This window comes from Dasypus novemcinctus, chromosome 14 (assembly GCF_030445035.2).
Source record: "Dasypus novemcinctus isolate mDasNov1 chromosome 14, mDasNov1.1.hap2, whole genome shotgun sequence".
Taxonomy (NCBI): Eukaryota; Metazoa; Chordata; class Mammalia; order Cingulata; family Dasypodidae; genus Dasypus; species Dasypus novemcinctus.
In genome coordinates this window covers 64,698,301-64,719,688 of record NC_080686.1, presented here as the reverse complement: position 1 = coordinate 64,719,688, position 21,388 = coordinate 64,698,301, and the positions used below count along the sequence as shown (strand labels likewise).

Below are 21,388 nucleotides of genomic sequence, written 5' to 3'. Positions count from 1 at the left end.
ATCACACCTGCAGAGAAGATCCACTGACGAATGCTAAAGTTGGTGGGCAAACTTTTAAGGAAAAACAGGATATTTGTGTAGCCTCAACGTGTGGATCCCAAAATATTTACTTATTACTGTGGTGGTTTTTAACATATGTCAAATATTCTTTGATAGTTCTCCATCCAGCAGGTGGAATGTAATTTCCTCTGAGTGCAGGCTGGACATAGCAACTTGCTTCTAACAAATAGAGTATGGCAAGGGGAAGAGAGTAGCTTTACCATGGAGAAACCTCACAGATACCACCTTAAGGAAATGATCAAGAATAAAGTCATTTTTTAAAGATTTATTTATTTACTCCCGCCCCCCCTTCCCCCCCTCCCCCCCGCCCCCCTCCCCCCCCCCCCGCCCCCCGTGTCTGTTCTCTGTGTCTATTTGCTGCGTCTTGTTTCTTTGTCCGCTTCTGTTGTCGTCAGCGGCATGGGAAGTGTGGGTGGTGCCATTCCTGGGCAGGCTGCACTTTCTTTCGTGCTGGGCCGCTCTCCTTAAGGGTTGCACTCCTTGCGTGTGGGGCTCCCTACGCGGGGGACACCCCTACATGGGGCGGCACTCCTTGCGCGCATCAGCACTGCGCATGGCCAGCTCCACACGGGTCAAGGAGACCTGGGGTTTGAACCGCAGACCTCCCATGTGGTAGACGGACGCCCTAACCACTGGGCCAAGTCTGTTTCCCAATAAAGTCATATTGATAACATCTGTTCCCTAATGATGCAATAAGAAAGCCTTCACTTCAGGAGTTTTCTTCTCCTAAATTTATAACCTCAGTCTAATTATAAGAAAACATTAGACAAACCCACTTTGAGAGACATTTTACACAATACCAGACCTCTTCCAAAGTGTCAAAATCATGAGAAGCAATGAAAGAGAAGAAACTGTCACAGATTGGAAGAGATTAAGGAGAAACGATGACTAAAAGAGTGTAGAATCCTATACTGGATCCTGTGACGATGACAACAATAACAACAACAACAACAATAAAACATTGAAAAACTTGTAAATACAAATAAAGCCAGTAGTTTATAGTGTTGTACTAAGATGAATTTCTTTGGTTTGGTAAAAGCACCATGGTTAGGTAAGATGATAACACTAGGAGAAATTGAGTAATGGGTATATGGGAATTTTCTGTATGGCCTTTGTAACCCTTCTGTAGCTCTAAAATTATTCCAAAATAATTTAAAATAATGGGACTCTGAAACGACTTTCTATATATCAGTATTGTCAGTTTGCCTATTTTCAGATTCCCAGATTATTCTCTGAGTGCTTGCATCACTTATCCTTGGATATAGCATGATATGAAATGTGGTTTATTCACTCAGAAACATTTGTATGTATTTTTGGTCCCTGGTATGAAATTGTGGATCTCAGTCTGACTAGGCTAACAGCTGCTTTCCCACCCTCTATCCCAACCCCAGGTCTTTGCAACAAACGAGGAAGTATGGCCAGATGCTGACATCATGCCCCATTCTTCCTAGTTCTAAGTCATTTCCATCAAACAACGTTTCCCAAGTTTCAATCATTCATGTCCCATCTTCATGATTTTTACCATATCAACATTGTATCTGTACTATTTTTTAGTTAATATCTTTCTTTAAACCTCTCCCTTTTTATACTTTAATTTGCCCTAAGCAATAGTACCTGTGAAAGTCCAGGTTTTATATGCTGGTAATATTTTGTCTATTGCTTATTAAAATAAAAACACATCCTTAATCTACTACACTACCTAAAATTATCTTGAGTAAAACACAAGTCGTTTGTGCTTCACATTTTGGGAAATACCTCCATAAAGTTGAGGAAGAGAGCTCTGGAGATTTCATTGCCATCAGTACCTCCTTAGAACTTTGAAGGAAATAAAAAGCCATTCTTCAAATAAAAAAATTAGGGAGTCTGGGAGTGGATGTAGCTCAAGCGGTTAAGTGCATGCCTCCCACATGGGAGGCCCTGAGTTCAGTTCCTGGAGCCTCCTAAAGAAAACAATGAGCAGACAATGAGCAAACAAACGAACAAAAAACAATGAGCAAAAACAACGAGCAGACAATGAGGATAAAAAACACAAAACAAGCAAACAACCAGCAAAACAACAAGCAAACAGACAAGGGAGTCAACTCAGGGGAGCTGATATGGCTCTATGGTTGAGTGCTGGCCTCCTCCATACAATGTCCCAGGTTCAACCCCTGGTCCTGGGACCATAAAAAAAATGAAAAAGTTAGGGACTCTATATTAAAGATTGCTTTGGAATGAGCTACAGAGGTGCCTAAGCCTTCCGCATGAGGGAGAGGCCCAAAAAGAAGCAAGATCGATATTTTGTTGTAAAGTTTAAAGAAAATGGGAGTTTACACTTTGCATCATACAATTTATATGGCTGAGTTTTAAAATGCTAAAAATTATCCATAACTCAAAACTACTTAAATTAAGTTTAAACATACCCAAATTAAAAAAAAAAAAGAAAAAAGGAGTCAATGGTAACAGAAAGGGCTCAAGAGAACAAGGAATTAACTGGAGTAAGATAACATATTAATAGAAGAAAAACATGGGAGGTAGCAAGGAAAAGCGTTGGAGGGAAATGCATTTTCCCTGAAAAGTAGAGCATTGAGTGAAAGGTGAGAAGCTTTGTGAGGTCATCATTTCCTCCTCCTTTTAGACTCTCATTTATGATATGAGAACTGATTAGATATACTCAAGGACTCAGCTTGAAGAACCAAAAGGATGATATCCCTCAATCAACTTCCTGTTAATGGATTCATGGTGGAACTAATTAGCGCCTTCCTAGCATATGACCTTGGTGTAGAGGGTGGATTAAATACTATCAGACAGAAAGAGTTAGAAATGGGTCTAGCATTTTCTCTAGGATCCTTTCACCCTTAATAAAAAAGGGAAGGATCTTAGGCTTTATCTTAATACAGATATGATTGATTCAAGCTCACACTTCTGCAAGGGACATTAGATTGAAAGGGTTAATATTTTTTTTTAAATCTGAATTGCAGAGGATTAAAATATCTCTTTTTGGTAAAAGCTCCCTCTGGAACACAGGTCAAGTGAGTGCCTGAGGATGGTCACAGCTCTGTTAGAACGGATTGTTTTGGGGTCCAGCTTTATATTTTTCCAGATTTTTCTACTTAAAAATAGTACCCTATAAGAGGGAGTGCTGATATGCTTTCCATCCTTTCCAAAAGAGGAGAGGAACTGGGAGGCTCTGAGGAGGCTGGGTATGGTCCATACATCAGAGAACAGAGTCTGCCAAAAACAAGACACTCGGTCAAATTGTGCCAAGAATTCTATTGATTACCCTTTCCTTGAGTGAATTTAGGAAATATCCAAGAATTAAGTTGTATTCAAAGCCTATGAAATGCAGTCTTACAAGATATTTTTCTAAAACCCCAACTAAGGTATTTATAATAAGGTTTTGGTTTTTTCCAGGCTTGAGAAAAGACTTACCTGAAATTATATTTTCAGGTCAATTTCTGCCAGATGTTCTTTAGATAACTCATGAAAACTTTTGTTTTGTTTTCTCCTTTTTTCCTTTTTGTTTTTTGATCAGAAGATTGCCCCTTTCCCCTCTTCCCCTTTTCCCTCTTTTATTTTCTCTTTTATGTTTTTTCATTTGGCCCTCTTTCAAGACAGACCAAAGTCAAAATCTTCTTTCTTCAGGCCTTTTCCCTCAAAAAAGCCCCACAACAAAACAAAACAAACAAAAATAAAAAGTGACTACCTTTGTAAATGCCTTAACTTTTAGAATTTTCAAGATGATGTCAAGGCTTTGACCAAGTCAAAGACTTTGTGTAGAGATCTTGAATCTTGCCAGCAGGGGTGGTGGGTTGGCATCTTCCAGATCATTCCATCACAAGCCATGGGCCATTGACTGAACTGTTTTACAGCCCACCTCGCTAACTTTGTCTGGCTCCTGGAATAATTCAGGCAAAGTAATGACTTAAATTGTTGAATCAGAAACAAACAAACAATAAAATATTCTTAAATGTGCTTTTGTTTGTTTCATGTGAACTTTTTATGTGAACAAGGGGACTTTCGGTGGGTCAAAATTCAACAGTCCCCCAGGATAAAACAGAAACTATGAGAACATATTTTCTTCTTAGGTCTTTATTCTCCCATCCTTCAAAACACTCATTTCTAGCACTGCTCTCTGTTGGGAAAAAAGGTCATTTTTCGGTAGATCTAAACCACTGAAGCAATCACATTTCTGATGGGAAAAAAAATACGAAATTGGGGGTGGAGGCTGGAGGAGACTGAGTGGAAAAGATCACAACATCTAATCTGGTCCTCCTTTCTCCTGGTGAATTAGTATTGCACTCATTTTGATGGTGGTGTATTTTCTGCTTTTAATTTCCTCAATTTTTGAACTGCAGAATAACATTATTATGGTGTCTGTTTCCTGGGAACAGAAAACACAAGTAAATATTTGAGAAATTTGATACAGAGATATTTGGTTAGAAGCTTGGCAGAAATATGCATGAAATCAAGGCCCAATAGAATGTTGTTCTTGCTTGCATCTGATTTATCATGATTTGATGAAATTATTCTTTTCAGCTCACTCCCAAATAGTTTCATTGTTGATACATATGCAAGGAGATGATTCTAATGACATTGTGCTAACAGTACCTGCTAACAGTACTTTGGTTATTGCACAGACATAACAATTAAAAATTAGAATTCAGATACAGACTTAGGGTTAAGTTTTTCATTTAAATCATGTCTTTGGAGCCTATAGCATAAATTAATATTTGGGAGTGCCTGAGGCAAGAGTACAGTGAAAGCCTTAGCCTGTAAGCCCTTGCCTTTTACTCAGGGCTTCCATTGCAAGCATGTTGTATTTGTTTTCTATTGCTGCTATAACAAATTAGCACAAACTCAGTGGCTTCAAAAAACACAAATTTATTATCTTATAGTTCTGGAGGTCAGAAGTGCAAAATCAGTCTCATTGACTTAAAGTCATGATGTTGGCAGGGCTGGCTTCTTCTGGAGGCTTTGAGAGAAGAATTTGTTCCTTGCCATTTTCAACTTCGGTAGGCCATCTTCATTTCTGGGTTCGTGGTCCCTTTCTTACATCACTACAACCTCTGGCTTCCAACACATCTCTCATTACTGACCCTGGTTCTCCTGCCTCCCTCTTATAAGGACCCCTGTGATTACATATGATCCACCTGGATAATCCAGGATATTCTCCCCATCTCAAGATCCTTAAATTAACTGCATTTGCAAAGTCCCTTTTACCAAATAAGGTAACATTCACAGGCTTTGGGTATAAGGACATACACATATTAGCAGGGCATACACATATTTATTCAGCCTACTACACATTTGGCTCTCCAGCCTCCTTGCCTGCCTCCCCCCGCCCCCGCCCCTCCACTCTCACCTCCCATGACTCTTCCTGCCTGCCTTGGAAACAGAAGAAGCACCAGCTGCTCTTGAGAGGAAGAGCACAGGCAAGGGCCCACACAAATCCAGGAAGGCCAGGAAGGGGCTTGGGCCAATTAGATGGCAAATTCCATGAGCCTGGACATTCAAAGTATAATCTGGGTCTAAAACGTCAGTGCAAACTTGACATAGGCATGTGGCCTCGGCTCTCAGACATCTTGACCTATGAGGAAGAGCACAGCCAAAGAAGCCCAGATTGGGGCTCTATTACACAGAGGTCCAGAACAGTGGCTGGTTGCTGGTGTCTAAGAGGTATTGCCCTCAGCAGTCAGTTAACATAATTGTATACCTAGGCAAAATGGGTACTGGATGTCTCTTCAAAACGAGGTGGTAGAAGTGTAGTTCCAGAGGAAGGAGCCCAGTGTTACTTCATCTACCAATTTTTCTAAACAATGTTGAAAATCCACTTTTATTTTTGTTTAAACACTGTGCAGTCTCCCCAAAAATGTGCATGAACCACCATAGGGCAGTTAGTAGATTTGCTTCAAGTGTTGTGTGAATTTGATTGAGATTAACTGAAATTATATACTGTATCTGAATATACTTTCAAAAGCATACAATACCATCTGATTGTTAGGGGGTATTTTGATTGCTGATTAACCTAGTTCAATTCTCAGTTCTACCCCGCTGTAAGGGAGCTTTTTAAAAAACACTGATATCCAGACCCCGCACCCCTAAATTTTGATTTCATGTTTCTGGAATGGGGACTAGGTATCAGTGTTTTTTAAAAGCCCCTGCCCCCAAAGTACTTAAACTACGGCCTTAGTATGCTCTTCCTTGGCAACAAACTCTCTCCCCAGATGCTCACACAGCTCATTCCTGGCTTTCATTCAGGTCACCGACAAATGTCACTTCCTCAGAAAGTCCTACCTTGACCCCCTTTTATCAAAAATAGTCCTCCTCACTCCTGCCAGTAACTCTCTGTCACTCAAAAATGGCTACCTGACATTAATTACTATAAAATATAGTAATATAATGAAAAATAATTGATTTCCATTCTAATGGAGGCAGTTATTCTTAATCAGGAATGGAAACCTGCCCCCCACCAAGGAAGAACATCTCAATTTTAAGAATACTAATCACAGAACGGAATGCCAGCCTAAATCCTCCTGTCTGGTAGGAATACACAGAACATGACATAGGAAGCCTGCTTTGTTTTGTTTTTACATAAGAAACATGGTTTTAGGATATTTCAAAAAGAGAGGGAGGGGGTTTCAATCTTCCTAAAAATTGAAAGCAAGTCTTTGGCATAGGCCAAGTTGTCAAATGTAAAGAATCCTCATCTCTGCAGTTACAGACCAGATTTAGTGGTCAACGAAAACTTGAGAATGGAAGGGAAAAAAAAGTCACATGTGACAGATATGTTCCAGGCTTCTTCCAGCTCATACCTCATGCTCTGAATAAAGGAAATGAGAAGTGTATGGAGTGGGGAGCGTTGGGGAACTTGATGGACATTCTAGGAGGCAACTCCAGGTCACTGTGGAGACACAGACTCCAGCGTCAGCCTGTTTAGATTTGAACCCAAGCACTCCCCTGAATGGCTGTGGGGACTTAAGGACTTCGCGTTCCTTTCTGGGCCTTGCTATCTCATCTGCAAAGTGAGTACAGCACTTAAAGTGACGATTAAGTGAAGTAATATATATGAAGTTTGGAGCAGAGTACTTGGTACAACTTCTCAAGTAATTGTGACTACTTAACAAACAGTAATTATTATCAGTGCCTTTTAAAAAATATTGTAAACTGTCCTAGAAATCGGGAATAAGTTTCCTTTGAGTCATATGGCACTGATCCCAGCAAGCCAGGAGCAGGATGTGTGACCTGGCTTTGACTCTGTTGTAGAAAACTAGTGTTGATGAAATTCTAAGTGAGAGCAAAGTTAATGAGAAATGGACAAAGCTGTACCTGGGTGCTTGTCATTTTTAAAAATGTTAATCAAAATTGTATTCCTTCTTTATTATGCTATTAGAAATTAACCACTACTTAATATTTGATTGTGATTTAAATAGTATACTTTTAGAAAAGCTTATTAAAATGAAGCTCATGACAAATGTTTTCTAACTTTCATCCAAGCCTGAAAAAGGTTAAACCTAAGAAAGAACTCACGGGTTATCATAATTAAGAAAATGCTTTTCATTCAAAACCGGCTCGCAAATTATAGGCTTTGTGCCTGTGACCTCCAAGGGACAATTTGGTTAGGTGAAATCTACTAAGCCCCAGAAAATGTCACAGTTGCCATGGTAGTTAATTAATCTATACAGACACAACTCTGTCAAAGCACATTTTTATAATTTGATTCATTTCCCCTATTGACTTACATTATAATATCTGTCAAACATAGTCTTCATTTCTGATTGATTTTAATTCATGGTAGCTTCTAATCCTTTGTCAGGTGTGGTAGAAGCCTGAAAATGAAGACTTGGTGGACTCAGGGAATGCAGAAGTCTTGTTCACTACTTAAGGGCAGCCTGATACTGCATTCTTTTGCAAATATGAGTGTAGCAGTTTGATATGATTATAAATTCCAAAAATAGATATTGGATTATGTTTGTGATCTGGTCTCTACCTGGGTGTGATTGAGTTATGAATGGGGCTTTGATTGGGCCATGTCATTAGGGCATTGAGTACCAGCCCTTTGGTGGCTGGGGATTCACAAATAAAAGGCATGGCAAACTACAGAGTTGAGGGTTCTTAATGTTGGAGTTTTGATGTTGGAAGTTGATGCTAAAGTCTTAAGCAGGCTCCCAGGAAGTAAACACACAGAGGAAAGAGAAGCAAGCCCCAGGAAGAAAGGAACCTTGAACCCAGAGAGAAGCAAGACCCCGGAAGGGAGGAACGCAGGAAGCCTGAACCCTCACAGACGCCAGCAGCCATCTTGCTCCAACACGCGAAAATAGACTTTGGTGAGGAAAGTAACTTATGATTTATGGCCTGGTATCTGTAAGCTCCTACCCCAAATAAATACCCTTTATAAAAACCAACCAATTTCTGATATTTTCTATCAGCACCCCTTTGGCTGACTAATACAGTGAGGAATTTTTTTTGTAATGACAGTTTTGTAATTATGAAATTGTAAGTTCTTTGAGGGCAAGGAATGTATCTTTTATCTACCCAGCACCCTACAGTGAAAAAAGAAATCAAAACAGCCTGGACATGATGCCAAGATCTGGGTATACATATTAGCTAGTCACTCATTTTAGAAAATGACTAAAAGACTTTTAGCGAATATCAATTTTCTCATCTGCTTTGCCTATCTCATGAAGCTGTCAAAAGTCCCAAATGCAATCATACATGCAAACACAATAGAAATTTAAGGTTGTCTTTTATGGCAGGAACTTAATATGTAGTTGTCAAATAATTCATTACTATTTAATGTGTTCTTTTAGACTGCAATTTTCATATGCTTTCTTTTCTTGGATTAGGGCATTTGTATACTTTGGTGAGGTTTCTTTTTAAATATCACATGTCGTCTTAAAATGCTTTTTTTTGGGTTTGCTCTAGCTATGTCTTCCACTTTCTTTATGGGTTCTTTGTGCTTTCTGCCCTTTCCATCCATATGTTTAACACCTACTTTGAGCATTTCTGTATGTATTATGCTCTGACAGCTAGACCCACAGTGGGATTACCCTTTGTGGGGACTAAAAATTCCCAGTGGACTTTTTTTTTCCTTCTCTTCCCTTCCTCCCCTCCCCCATTGTCTGCTCTCTGTGTCCATTCTCTGTGTGTTCTGTGTCTGCTTGCATTCTTGTCAGCGGCACCTGGAATCTGTGTCTCTTTTTGTTGCATCATCTTGCTGCGTCAGCTCTCCACGTGTGCGGTGCCACTCCTGGGCAGGCTGTGCTTTTGTCGTGTGGGCGGCGACTTTCCTTGTAGGGGCACATTCCTTGCACATGGGGCTCCCCTATGCAGGGGACACCTCTGCATGGCAAGGCACAGTGCATGCATCAGCACTGTGTGTGGGCCAGCTCCACACGGGTCAGGAGGCACTGGGTTTGAACCCTGGGCCTCCATATGGTAGGGGATCACTCTATCAGTTGAGCCAAATCCACTTCCCCCCACTGGACTTTAATGAGCTCCACAGTAAGCTTCCCCTGGGAGGAGGGGTCTCCCAGTCCCTTGCTCCCATGAACCAACTCAAGCCAAGGGGAACAGAGCTCCTGTATTCATTTCATAATGCTGCTGGGTCAAATCACCACAAAAGTAGTGGCTTAAAATAACAAATTTACTTTCCTAAGATTCTGCAGGTCCGAAGTCTGAAGTGGGTCTCACTAGGCTAAAATCAAGGTGTCAACAGGACTACATTTCTAGGGGAGAACCAGTTTCCTTGTTTTTCCAGCATCTGGAGGTCATCCATGTTCCCTGGCTCATGGTCTCCTTCTTCCGTATTCAGAGCCGGCCATTGGGGGCTGAGTCCTCACATCACATCACTCTCATCTTGTTCTGTCAATGCATCTTTTCTGACTCTTACTCCAATTCCCTTTTCCACTTTGAAGGACCCGTGTGATTACATTGGATAATTCAGGATAACTTCCTATCTCAGTTGATTAGCAGCCTTGGTTCCATCTGCAACCTTAATTCCCCTTTGCTATGTGAACTAACATAGTCATACTTTCTTGAGCTTAAGACGTAGGTACCTCTGGCCATTATTCTGCTTACCACAGCTCCCTAGAGTAGTGATCTCAAAGTGGAGTCCTCAGACTGGCTGCATCAGAATCACTGGTAGCCAGAGGTTGTGGGGGCTGTTGGTGTTGGTTAAAATAAAGAATTCTGGTTCCTTCTGAAGCCAGATTCTCTGGGAGTAGGTCCCAGGACTACATTTTTACAAGGCTTTCTGTTGATTATTATGTCCACCAAATTTGAGAATCACTCTACTTAAGGATCTATCTCATCTTTAAAAAAAAGAGAAAATTTGTTTTCTTCAATAAGTTCATTATAGTTTAAGTGATTTCATTGTAAGAAAATTAAATATATGTAAGGAAGAAGAAATTTAACATCTTTCAAATGACCACTTACAAAAAAATAATTTGTTAATTTGCTGATATGTTCTGTTTTCCTCCATCTCATATGCATACATATAAATATATGCATATGTTTTACAAAAATGAGATTATATTCTAATATTTTAACTTGACTTCCCTTTGCTTTACTAAATAATGTTTCATGAAAAACATCTTTCAAAGTCAATTAAAAGGTTGATTATCAGTTTTAATATAAGAAATGGTTACAATATCCCATATTATATAATATATAAATATATAGGTACAAATTGCTGTGCATTTCATTTATTCCCCTTTATTTTACTGTTATAAATAACTGGAAATAAACAGTTTTGTAGCTAAATCTTTGTATAGGTGCTTACATATTTTCTTAAAGTTTAACTAGAATTGAAACTAGAATTGATGAATCCAAGGATATACAAGCTTTTAAATTTTTACTCTTATTTTTAATTTTTATCCAACAAGTTTGATTAGAAGTATGGGACTGAAACAAAACTAAACTAAAAACAAAGAAAAAAGCAGCAGCCTTCTGCCTATCCCTCCCCACTATAAGACAACAGCTTCCATCATTTTGAGCTGTTTCTTCTAATATTTATTTCCATACAGTGGAGAACTGGTAAATCTCCAAAAACTGGCTGGGGGCAGGGTGAGATATGTGTACATGTACATATATAAAGGGTGTATAGTACACCACTTAAAAATGAAATATAATATTCTCTATTATAAATTCCATGTAGCCAGTTAATTCTCACAGACTCCTTTTGTTGATTTTTACCACAATCTTGAATCCATAGCTAACCAATGGTTGCAGTTCAATCGTGATTTGACAAATGGAGTTGCATCACAATCTGCTAACTCTTCCCATTAAATTTATTTTCATAAATCTGATATGCAATATGTTATACTAATTCTTATATCATACAAATTATATTTGTTAAACTGAAACATCTTTCAGCTTCAGAACTACTTTGAAGTCAAATCTACTTTACAAATAATTTCTCCATCACTTTCCTGAGTCTAGGCAATCAACAAAAAGATCAGTCAAACCCTTATATGTAATGTTCACTGATTTCTACCTTGGAAATACTTCCACCATGGCTGATTTCAAGCTACCAACCTAACGTTATTGAATTCAGAATTGGGAAAAAGTACACAGAAGCCCATGATCACATGGTCAATTTTCCTAAGGATATAATAGATGCAAATAATCTTATGAGGGCAGATACTAGTAAAATAATTAGGATGTGATGTTTTGAGTATTTATTACTTTGGGTTTTAATAGAATTCATTTAACACAAATAGAAGTATTCTGTTTTAATTCTATAACATAAATAGAATTAAGTAAAATTATGTGATGTAAGTTTATATAATTTAATTTTTAATAATGACTTTGTTCTTAGAACTAGCTTACAGAATTCCTGAAAATTTAGCAATCAGTTCTCAGGAGCTCATCTAACCCAGTTGTGGGACACCATTGCCTCCATATTTCTAAACAATATGTTTTGCTGTTTTTTTCTTCCATTTTGTCATTATCTTATTATAATGGAAGTTGAGAATTTAGCTTCTTAAGACCACCCCCCCACACACAAACACTCATGTATACACAAATTCTCTTCCCTAGTGCAAAGTTTCTTTTCTCCTCATCTTCCTTATATAATTCTATCACAATTTTGGGTTAAAACAATGTTTACTGTTTATATTGTTATGGTTGTATCAATATAGCTAACATGTGAGCCACATGGTTGCATGTGATATATTGCACTGCCTTTCTTGCATAACTTTTTTATTGTCCTGGATGTAACTATTAATCACTGTAGCTCCTGGGGAATTTAACACTCCTCTCAGTATGATTCAACATCTCAGGTGTTCTAGTGGATCCTTCTATCTGGTTTCTGGGAGCCATCCTCATGGAGAACTGTACTCTCCTACTCAAGTCAGGACCTGCTGCATAATTTTCACTGGGAATTCACTTCATCGTCATCTTGGGAGGAGTCTTCCCCTCTTTTGTTGGGGCTTCTTCCCTCTTGTGTTAATATGTGGATCTCATGCCTTCATTTTTCTTGATTTGCACCCTTGTTTTTGTAGAACATATCCTCTAGTAACTTCTCGAGAAACCATCCTGAAAAAAAAAAGGTACTTTGGATATTTTTTTACAATACTTGCATGTGTGAAAACATGTTTATTATACTCTAATTCTTGATTTAGGTATTAGCTCTCTATATAATTTGTCAATGGAAATCATTTCCCCTTAACCTTTTGAAAATAACGTTCTTTTGTCTTCTATGTCCAATGTTGCTTTTGAAAGATTTGGTGCAATTTGATTTATGTTCTTTTTATATATGTAAACTATTATTTCTCTCTGGAAACTTTTTTATTTTTCCATTTATCTCTGGGAATCTAAAAATTCTGCAATGATGTACATTGTTGTGGATCTTTTTCATTTACTGTGACAGGCCTAATGGATACGTGGGCACATTCAATCAGGAAACTCATACCCTTCTTTCTGGAAATTTTTCTTATTGCTTTGAAAATGTACTCCCCAATGTTCTGTCTTCTAGAATTCCTATTATTCAGTATTGGACATTCCTGTTTGATACCTTTGTTTCATAGGTACAATATTTTATCTTGTCTTTCTCAGGATATTGATGATAATCTTCAAATTTTTTCTGCTCCCTACATTTTTTGTTTCTTTCAAGTTCATTTTTCCTCTTTGTTTTGATGCTTGTCTTTCATTAGAGGCTGTCCTGAAATATCTAGTGACTGTCAGCTGCCCATTCATAATTAAGAGTAAGATATTAAAAAACTTATCAGAAGCTCTGTGTTTGGAATGGAACTCTGTGCAGTGGGTTTCTCTGTAGGGTTATCAATCAGAAATGTGGTCATTTTGGGGGTAACCCATACATATCTATGTCTGGAGGTCATTTTTTGAGGCTATTCTACTTCTCCTATGAGAAATCTTCCAATTTCTTGCCAGGTTGCTGATATTCTAGATGCTATGTAGGGGAATGGGGCTGTGAATCTCATTGTTCAGCATGTGGATTTTCACTTAATTCCCATTTTCTTACTCTTATCTTACTCCCACTTCTTCCTGTGTCTTCTGTTCAGAATTTCTCTGGTTCAGTTTTCCAGTGAGCAAACCTCCAATCTCTGGCTGGGGTAGGGGAGATAGTTGCTAGACTGTGGGGTAGAAAGAGTACCTGGAAAACAAAATGCTTTCTTACCACTTTTCCATTGCTCTTCTTGTTTTCAGCTCTGCCCCTCACCCTCATCTTCAGAAGTCTATAATGACTCAATTTCCAGAGTCTTATCTGGATTCTGAGGGGCACATGGTTGACTTCTACCTCTGTGGGTGGTTAATTTGACTTTTCTCTACTCTGTAAGTCCAACCACTTGTGAAACTACTTTCATTTTGTGAAGTTTTGATGATATTTCTTCCCTGGTGTTGTTGCCTTTTCATCATCTTTGGTCTGTAGATTTAAACCATTTTTAGATTCCTTTACTATCATTTTGTTGGGGGTTTTGGTGGTAAAAGAGACCAATGAATATATGTAATTTTTTATATTTAACAGGAAGTCAGTATGCATAGTTTTAAGGCTTTTTGCCAAATTGCCTTCCAGAAAGATTGAATTAATATTCATTCCATCAGCAGTATGTAAGAGTGCCCAATTCCCTGTATCCTGGCTAACTTTAGGTATTATAACTATATATTTGTATCTTTACCTATTTGTCAGGAAAAATAAAGTAACTCATGTTAGGGTGACCAACCATCCTGGTATTCCTGGGACTGAGGGGTTTTCTGGGATGTGGGATTTCCAGTCCTAAAACTGGGAAAGTCCTGGAAAACTGGAATGAGTTTGGTCACCCTGCTAATTACTTTAATTTAGTTGACTTAGCACAATTTCCCCAAAACTCTTTGAAACTAAGGTAATTATTGACACTAAAAGAAAAGGAATTATATCTTGTCCTCCTTCTTTCACCTTCTCCCCCTCTATGCCTCTAATAAAAAAATTAAAAAACAACAATTTATACATAAGCCCAATATAGAAACATGTAAGATTATAGCTGCTACAATTGAGACGGGGTGGGGCTTAGAACTGATTCTTCAATTCCAGTGTGCCTCTAGGGAATTCCTAGTGTCCTGTAGAGACAGTTTAAAATCCATCAACTCAGTCTGAGATGGGATCTGAAGGATGTCATAGCAAGGAGTGTGACTGTTCATGAAGATATCAACATTTGTTCATCTCTGGACTTCAAAGGAAGAAGTAAAAATAATGCCAAGACATTTTAATTAGAAACAAGTTACATGGATTCAGCAATGGAAGAGCATCAAGTGTCTATCAAGAGCAACATTGTCTTTTTTATCTCCTTTTACCTTCTTGGATCCTCATTGTTCCTCTGTTCTGGGAATTGTTCCCTTTCCTCTCTGATATGTTTCTTATGTTACATGTTTACTCTATACCCATGATTTTATTTTCCCCATTCTGTTTTCATTTGCTTGGCTGCTGAAAGCAGATACCATAAAATGGGTTGGTTTGTAACAATGGGAATGTATTTGCTTGCAAGCTTACATTTTTTAAAAAGATTTATTTTATTTATTTATCTCTCCCAACCCCCTCATTGTTTGCACTTGCTGGGCCTCGTTTGTCTTCTTTGTTTCTTTAGGAGACATCAGGAACTGAACCCAGGACCTCTGATGTGGGAGGGAGGAGCCTGATTGCTTAAGCCACCCACCTCCATTCCCTGCTTTGTTGTGTCTTTCATTATGTTTTTCCTCATGTCTCTTCTTGCATCAATTGTCACATCAGCTTGCTGTGTCTGCCTGTTAAGCCAGCTCACTGCCTGCTCATCCTCTTTAGGAGACACCGGGAACCTCTGCTCCCTGCTTTTGTTGTGTCTCTCGTTATTTTTTTTTTCTTCTTGTGTCTCTTGTCATGTCGTCTTGTTGTGTCAGCTTGCAATGCCTGCCCGTCATGCCAGCTCACTGTCTTCTTTAGGAGGCACCAGAAATTATACTACAGACCTCCCATGTGGTAGGCAGGCACCCAATTGTTTGAGCCACATCCACTTCCCACAAGTTCACATTTTTGAGGTTGAGTAAAATATCCATATAGAGTCATCATCAAGGGAATGCTTTCTTCCTGGAGACTGGTCTGCCAGCAATCCTGGAATCCTCTGTCATATGGCAAGGCACATGGTGGCATCTTTTAGTCTCTACCTTCTCTTCTGCATTCCATTGCTTTCAACTTCTTGCTTCCATGGCTTTCTTGCTCCCTGTGTTCATCCAGATTAAAGGACTCCAGTAAGATTAAGATCCACCCTGGGCCACACTTTAACTGAAGCAACTTCATGAAAATCTACTTACAATAAGTTTACAAATACAGGAATGAATTAGCTTTAAAAACATGATTTTCTGGGTACATACAGTTCTAAAACAGCACTGGGCACCACTGTCTACTGGTGACTATCAAATTAGCCTAAACCTTTCATCTGAGCCCCTCATGTCTCTCCATGTGGACTTGCCTTAGTCATCTCAAATTTAACATATCCAATGCTTCCTCATTATCATCTCCTCTACTTGCGCTTCCATTCCTTGAGTGTCCATTTCTCTAAATACAGCTGCCTGTATCTATCAGGATACACAGTATCATGCTAGTGTAACAAACAACCCCTAAAGTTTCAGGGGCTTACAACTAAAGTTTATTTCTCACCCACACAGATAAGCTACTCTGCAGTAGTGTTCACTCAGCATTCCAAGCTGCTTCTTGAGCTTATGGAACCCTCTTCTCAGTATATGCTTCCAGGGAAAGGAAAGGCTATAAGATCCCACATCAACAATGAAATGATCTGGCCAGGAAGTTACCCATATCCCTTCTGTTCACAATCCACTGGCTCTAACTAACCATGTCGTCCTATCTAACAGCAAGAAAGATGGGGTATTATCTTCTCATGTGCCCAGAGGAAAAGAGAACTGCATATGGAGGGGCAGTTTTACCAAACTACCAAACCAGGTCATTAGGAATCATCCTAACTCTTCCCTCATTCACTATATACATTCAACATTGAGTCCAGTATCACTGTTAGTTACTCTCTCTAAATACCTCCTCCAGTTCTCTCTCTTCCATCCCCAATATCATGGTCTTTATTTAGGCCTTTATCATTTCTCACCTCCATTACAGTTGTACCTACCTCTCTTCCTGTTCTCCTCTCATCCACCTTCTCACTGTCTCTGGAGAGATTTGGAATATTTGAGTGGTTCCCATTTCCTTCATTATAAACTCTATTCCCTTACCATGACCTTTGATGATCTGACCCTGGATTATCTGTCCAGCTTCGTTTGTCATCATTTTCCCACATGCTCTAGGCAGACCCAATAACTAGAAGATCCTGGAAGAAGCTCTGTATGCTCTTGTCACCATTTCGCAACTGCTGTTCCTCTGTTAGGAATACTGGTCCCCTCCAACTTTGCCTGATGCTTACTACTGCTTCATGCTAAGCTTAAGCATTTTTCCTAGCACCCTCATCAGGAGGCTTTCACCCAGGCTTCCAAGGCACCCTGTGATTACCTCTAGCCCAGCCCTTCTCTCACTGCTGTGCTTTTGTGGGACATGCCAGTCTTTCCCAGTTGTACTAGGGTGGTCACTGCATTATTCATCTCAGTATCCCTAGTGCCTAACAGAGAAGACTCATTAAAGGTTTGTTGTATAAGGAGAATGAATGAATGTTGTGAAGTCCTAGGTGAGTGATTCTGATGCCCAATCTTAATCTGTTACCTTTGAGGGGAAAATCCATTATGATGTTATAAGTAAGCATGTTGTTATCCTCCAGGATAATAACTGTGCTAGCTCTGCATTTAAGCAAAATGTCCATTTATTCTTTCGTAGCAAACTGGAAAACATAAATATTTATCCAGCAGTAAAATACAGTTTTGAATTTATGTAAATTATTGATTCATGATTGTATCTAACCACCAAGAGCCTACAGATCAACTTGATTCAGTCAAAATTCAAAAATGTGCTAGAAAGAATGATGCATCAGAAAAATAAAAAGGTTTTCTGGGGAGACCAAGAACATTAGAAAATGTAATAATAAAATGCAGAATGTAAGGGGAAGTAGAAAGGCAGTGATTGGGAGAGAAAAAGTATAGAGGCAGTAGAAAAGCAGGTGTAGGAGGTTCCTGTCCCCACATTCCAGGATTGCCATTCTCCTCAATAATGCTGTGTGCTGTCTTGGGTTACAAGTAGCCAAATTGTTTGAAACCAGATTGGAAGTAGAGCATCTCTGATTTTGTCATCAAAATGAGAATCATTTGATCCATTTAAAGGAGGTCTCTGTACTCAGGCACCAGTGCTCATCTCAGGGCCAGAAGCAGGTGTACACTCCATAGACAGGCTCTTAAGCTGACCCCAGGCAGTGCCCATTACTTATTTCAAATAACTTAGAGACACTTCTTTCTTGCAAGGGAATGCTTTCATCTTTCTGAGTAAACAGCCTGTAGAACTAAAGGTTTCATTTTTTAAATGTACTTTACATCCCTCATTTTATGGGGCTCAAACTGGCCCTTGGGCCAAAGCAGATGTTAAGTCTCTGATTTATAATCTCAAAACAGCGATTGTTCCTAAAGTCCCTTTTTGCTTCTTTGTATCTCATCTGGTGACCTTTACTGTCAATCAACCCTCTCCCATGACTCTTGATGTGTAAGGGCTTGTGTTTCAAATGAGTTTGATTTTCTTAACTTCACACTGAGTTGGTGGAAGTAAGGTTAAATGGGACCCTGGGGTCCCCTGGGGAGGCTTAAACAAATGGAAGTTAATTGCTTTTGAGAAGAGAGTAGGCTATTGAACTTCTGTGCCATCATCAGTTGTTCCTTTTCTGCCTGTTAGCAAAGGGCAAGCACTTACACCCCAGTATTCATGCCTAACTTCTCACCGGGTCCCCTCACCAAGACCTGACAAATCAACTTAGCTCAGTCAAAATTGTAAAAGTAAGGGTTAGTTGCTTCTACTTGTGTATAAAATGAACCGTTTGCTTTCTTTCTTTCAGAGTTTCCCAGGTATTATAGAGGGTTATTAAAAGCAAGAAGAAATGCAAGCTAATCTACTTAGATCACATTTCCACATAAAACTATTGGATTTTAATGCTGGAGTAGTTTGGTCCCTCTGTCTTTTATCCCCTTCCACCAAAAATGTCATACTTCCTCATTTCTTCCCACTTATTTTTTGGAAATCCCGTCCATCAAAATGTCTTCTATCCCAGTGAGCTTAAACCCAAGTGAGAATTTTTAATATATCTACCATACTGATGGCTCCAAGCTGGCCTGGGCAGGTTTTCTTGGTTTATGTATCTTCTTAACATATTTAATAAACACTTATTTAGCACTTAACTAAATGCCAGATCTGTTCAACACACTTTTTCCATGTTAATTCATTTAATGCTCATAAAACCCTATGAAGTATATATTAATATCTTCATCTTACAGATGAGGAAACTGAGTCAAAAAGAGGGGGAGGGGGATGAGGAGGGGAAGAGGAGTGGGGGAGGGGGAAGGGGGAGGGAAAAAATCCAAGAGGCCTCCAATAACCTATGGATTTGCATAGTCTTTTTCCTCCCCAAATGGCCTTGCATTCTAGGAAAACATTGACCCAATACAAGTTCTTCTTTGGAAGAAGTGTGAGGCATTTTTCCCCACAGGCTTTGCACATCATTATTTCTCTCCTCCTCTTTCATCATTTACTTGCAGAAAATAAAATCTATTAGAAAGCAATTTGTCCTCAGTTAGATTCATTTACACAGACTCAACTAGGGTGTCCTGCCTATCTGTGTGGGCAACCCTCTGTCTGGGTTATGTTCCATCTAGGAAGTGCTTCAGGTTTTTAGAGATCCTGGAGGACACAGGATTCTAGACATCGTGAGGGTCTCCCTCTGTAGGCAGGAGGCTGATGCTGGGTTCTGTATCTCCACTTCAGCTCTTTTGGTAGCTTAGGATCTCTTCTGTGACACGTACTCTAAAAGGCAGTACTGGGTCTCTCTGGGTAACATTCGTTAGAGCTGGACTTAGGAATGTGCCTAGCCCAGTGAACTCTTCGGATGTGACGAGGGTAAGGCTAATCAGATATGGAAAGTACTTTAAATCAAGAGCAACTGAAAAGGTTTTTTAATTTTTATTAGTTTTATTTAATATGAAAGAACTTCCTGAATTTTGGGATCTACTGGGGAGCCACCAGAAAGGGTGTTCTAAGGGTATTCTGTCTGTAATATGAATATATGCATTGCCTTGGTCAGAGCCTGTCCTATTGTTGTAGCTTTTTCTTTCAAATTTGATGTCAGCCATAGTAGGAAAGATCAATGTTGGCACTGTCTTGTCTCTGCTTGTAGCTTAGACTTTATCAGGGGTTAGGAGAAAGGCAGGTTTGTGAAATGAATGGTTTTTTCCATCATAGATGCTGCATTGATTAATTTTAGAAAGATCAGAATGCTGGAGACTTCTGTTCCTATGCTAACACAGTCAACATTACCACCACTATCAGGTTATAGTAATTGAATTTTACCTTTGTGTATTTCTGGGTTGCTGTCTGGAAAATGAGCAGGGAAATAAAGATCTTAGTCTTTATTATGAATTTTCAACAAAAAAATATTTACTGGACACTTTACAAATGAATAGCTACCATTTCATGCTAAATACCAATATATAATTTTTCTCTCATTTAAAAAAACAAGGTGGTCACAAATTCTCGACATACCTTGAATCAGATACTAGATTTTATTCATTTATCTTAAAATTCTTAGAAGTAATGTTGTAGAATAACGTTTTCTATGCTGGATTTTACCTTTCGCTTTTCTGTGTTAATATTGGATATACCTAAAAATTCAAAGTTACTATCATAGCTTTTATTCCTTTAATATAGAAAATAGAAAAGGGTCTGAGTTAGAAAAACTAACTTTCAAGAGAAAAAAGCAATTGAACATTAAAAATCTTAGACCCATTTCAATGTGGCTCTTTATATAAAACACACAAACTCTGGGAACCATGACTTCTTCTTTTCTAAACATAATTTCCCCCATAGTAGGATCAAATATTTTTAGGTCTGGAAAGAACTTTGAAAATGTTGTGTCAGGCATATAGTTAATGGTTCAGCAGAACTAGAACACAGATCTCTTGAATCCCCAAATGATTTTTTTCCCAAGTCTTCTCTCATTCTTTCACTTCTGAATTCTTTCACAGTATCTAAGCCACTCCATTTTCCATCTATTCCTTCATCTCATCCCCTCCACCTCACTCCCATAAATTGGCCTCTGTAGCTCCTTTATGCTCTGTGGAGACTTAGATGAAGTAGGAGAGAGAAGGCTGCAGGCAGAACCTTCAGGCTTTCTACGTCTTATTTAACAAGGATAGCTCTGTTTTTAGCTGTTTTTCTTATGATGCTTTCCTGAAATAAGGGTTTCCATGGCTCAAAGTGTTTGCAAAACCACACGTTTGTCCTGCTCTGCATAACTTGGCCAACTTCCAAAGTCTCTTCATGTCAGCTATAGATCATTTCCCTTCTTTTTTGAGACATTATCTTAGACTTTTTAATGCTTATTTCTTCTTATTTCCCTTTTCTACTATAGGTAATTCTGTAGTATTTCCCTTCTCTCTATAAACCTGAACATCTCCCAATATTTTATCTATATCCCTCTTTTCCTGTAGTGTCACAGTTTCTCAGTAGCTCAAATGCCTTCAGTTAAACTCTCTTCTCTCAAGACCCCTTGGAGGTTCCTAAGTTCAACTCATACCTTAACCCTAACCCCACCCTCTCTGATCTAATTCTTTCCAAAAATGTTTCTCAGGCTTGGAAGTATTCTGGCTGTGGGCTTTCAGGCTCTGGGGTTTCAACATTCACCCAAGGGGTACTGTTTCCTGTCTTTGCAACTGTACCATAAACTCCTTGAGG

At 38.9% G+C, this 21,388-nt stretch overlaps 1 protein-coding gene across 16 annotated transcripts in view; it reads left to right on the top strand.

Moving 5' to 3' along the window:
- NCALD (neurocalcin delta) overlaps positions 1 to 21,388 on the top strand; it is a 420,474-nt gene that overhangs the window by 249,994 nt on the left and 149,092 nt on the right. The gene's annotated exons all lie outside the window — the stretch shown is intronic.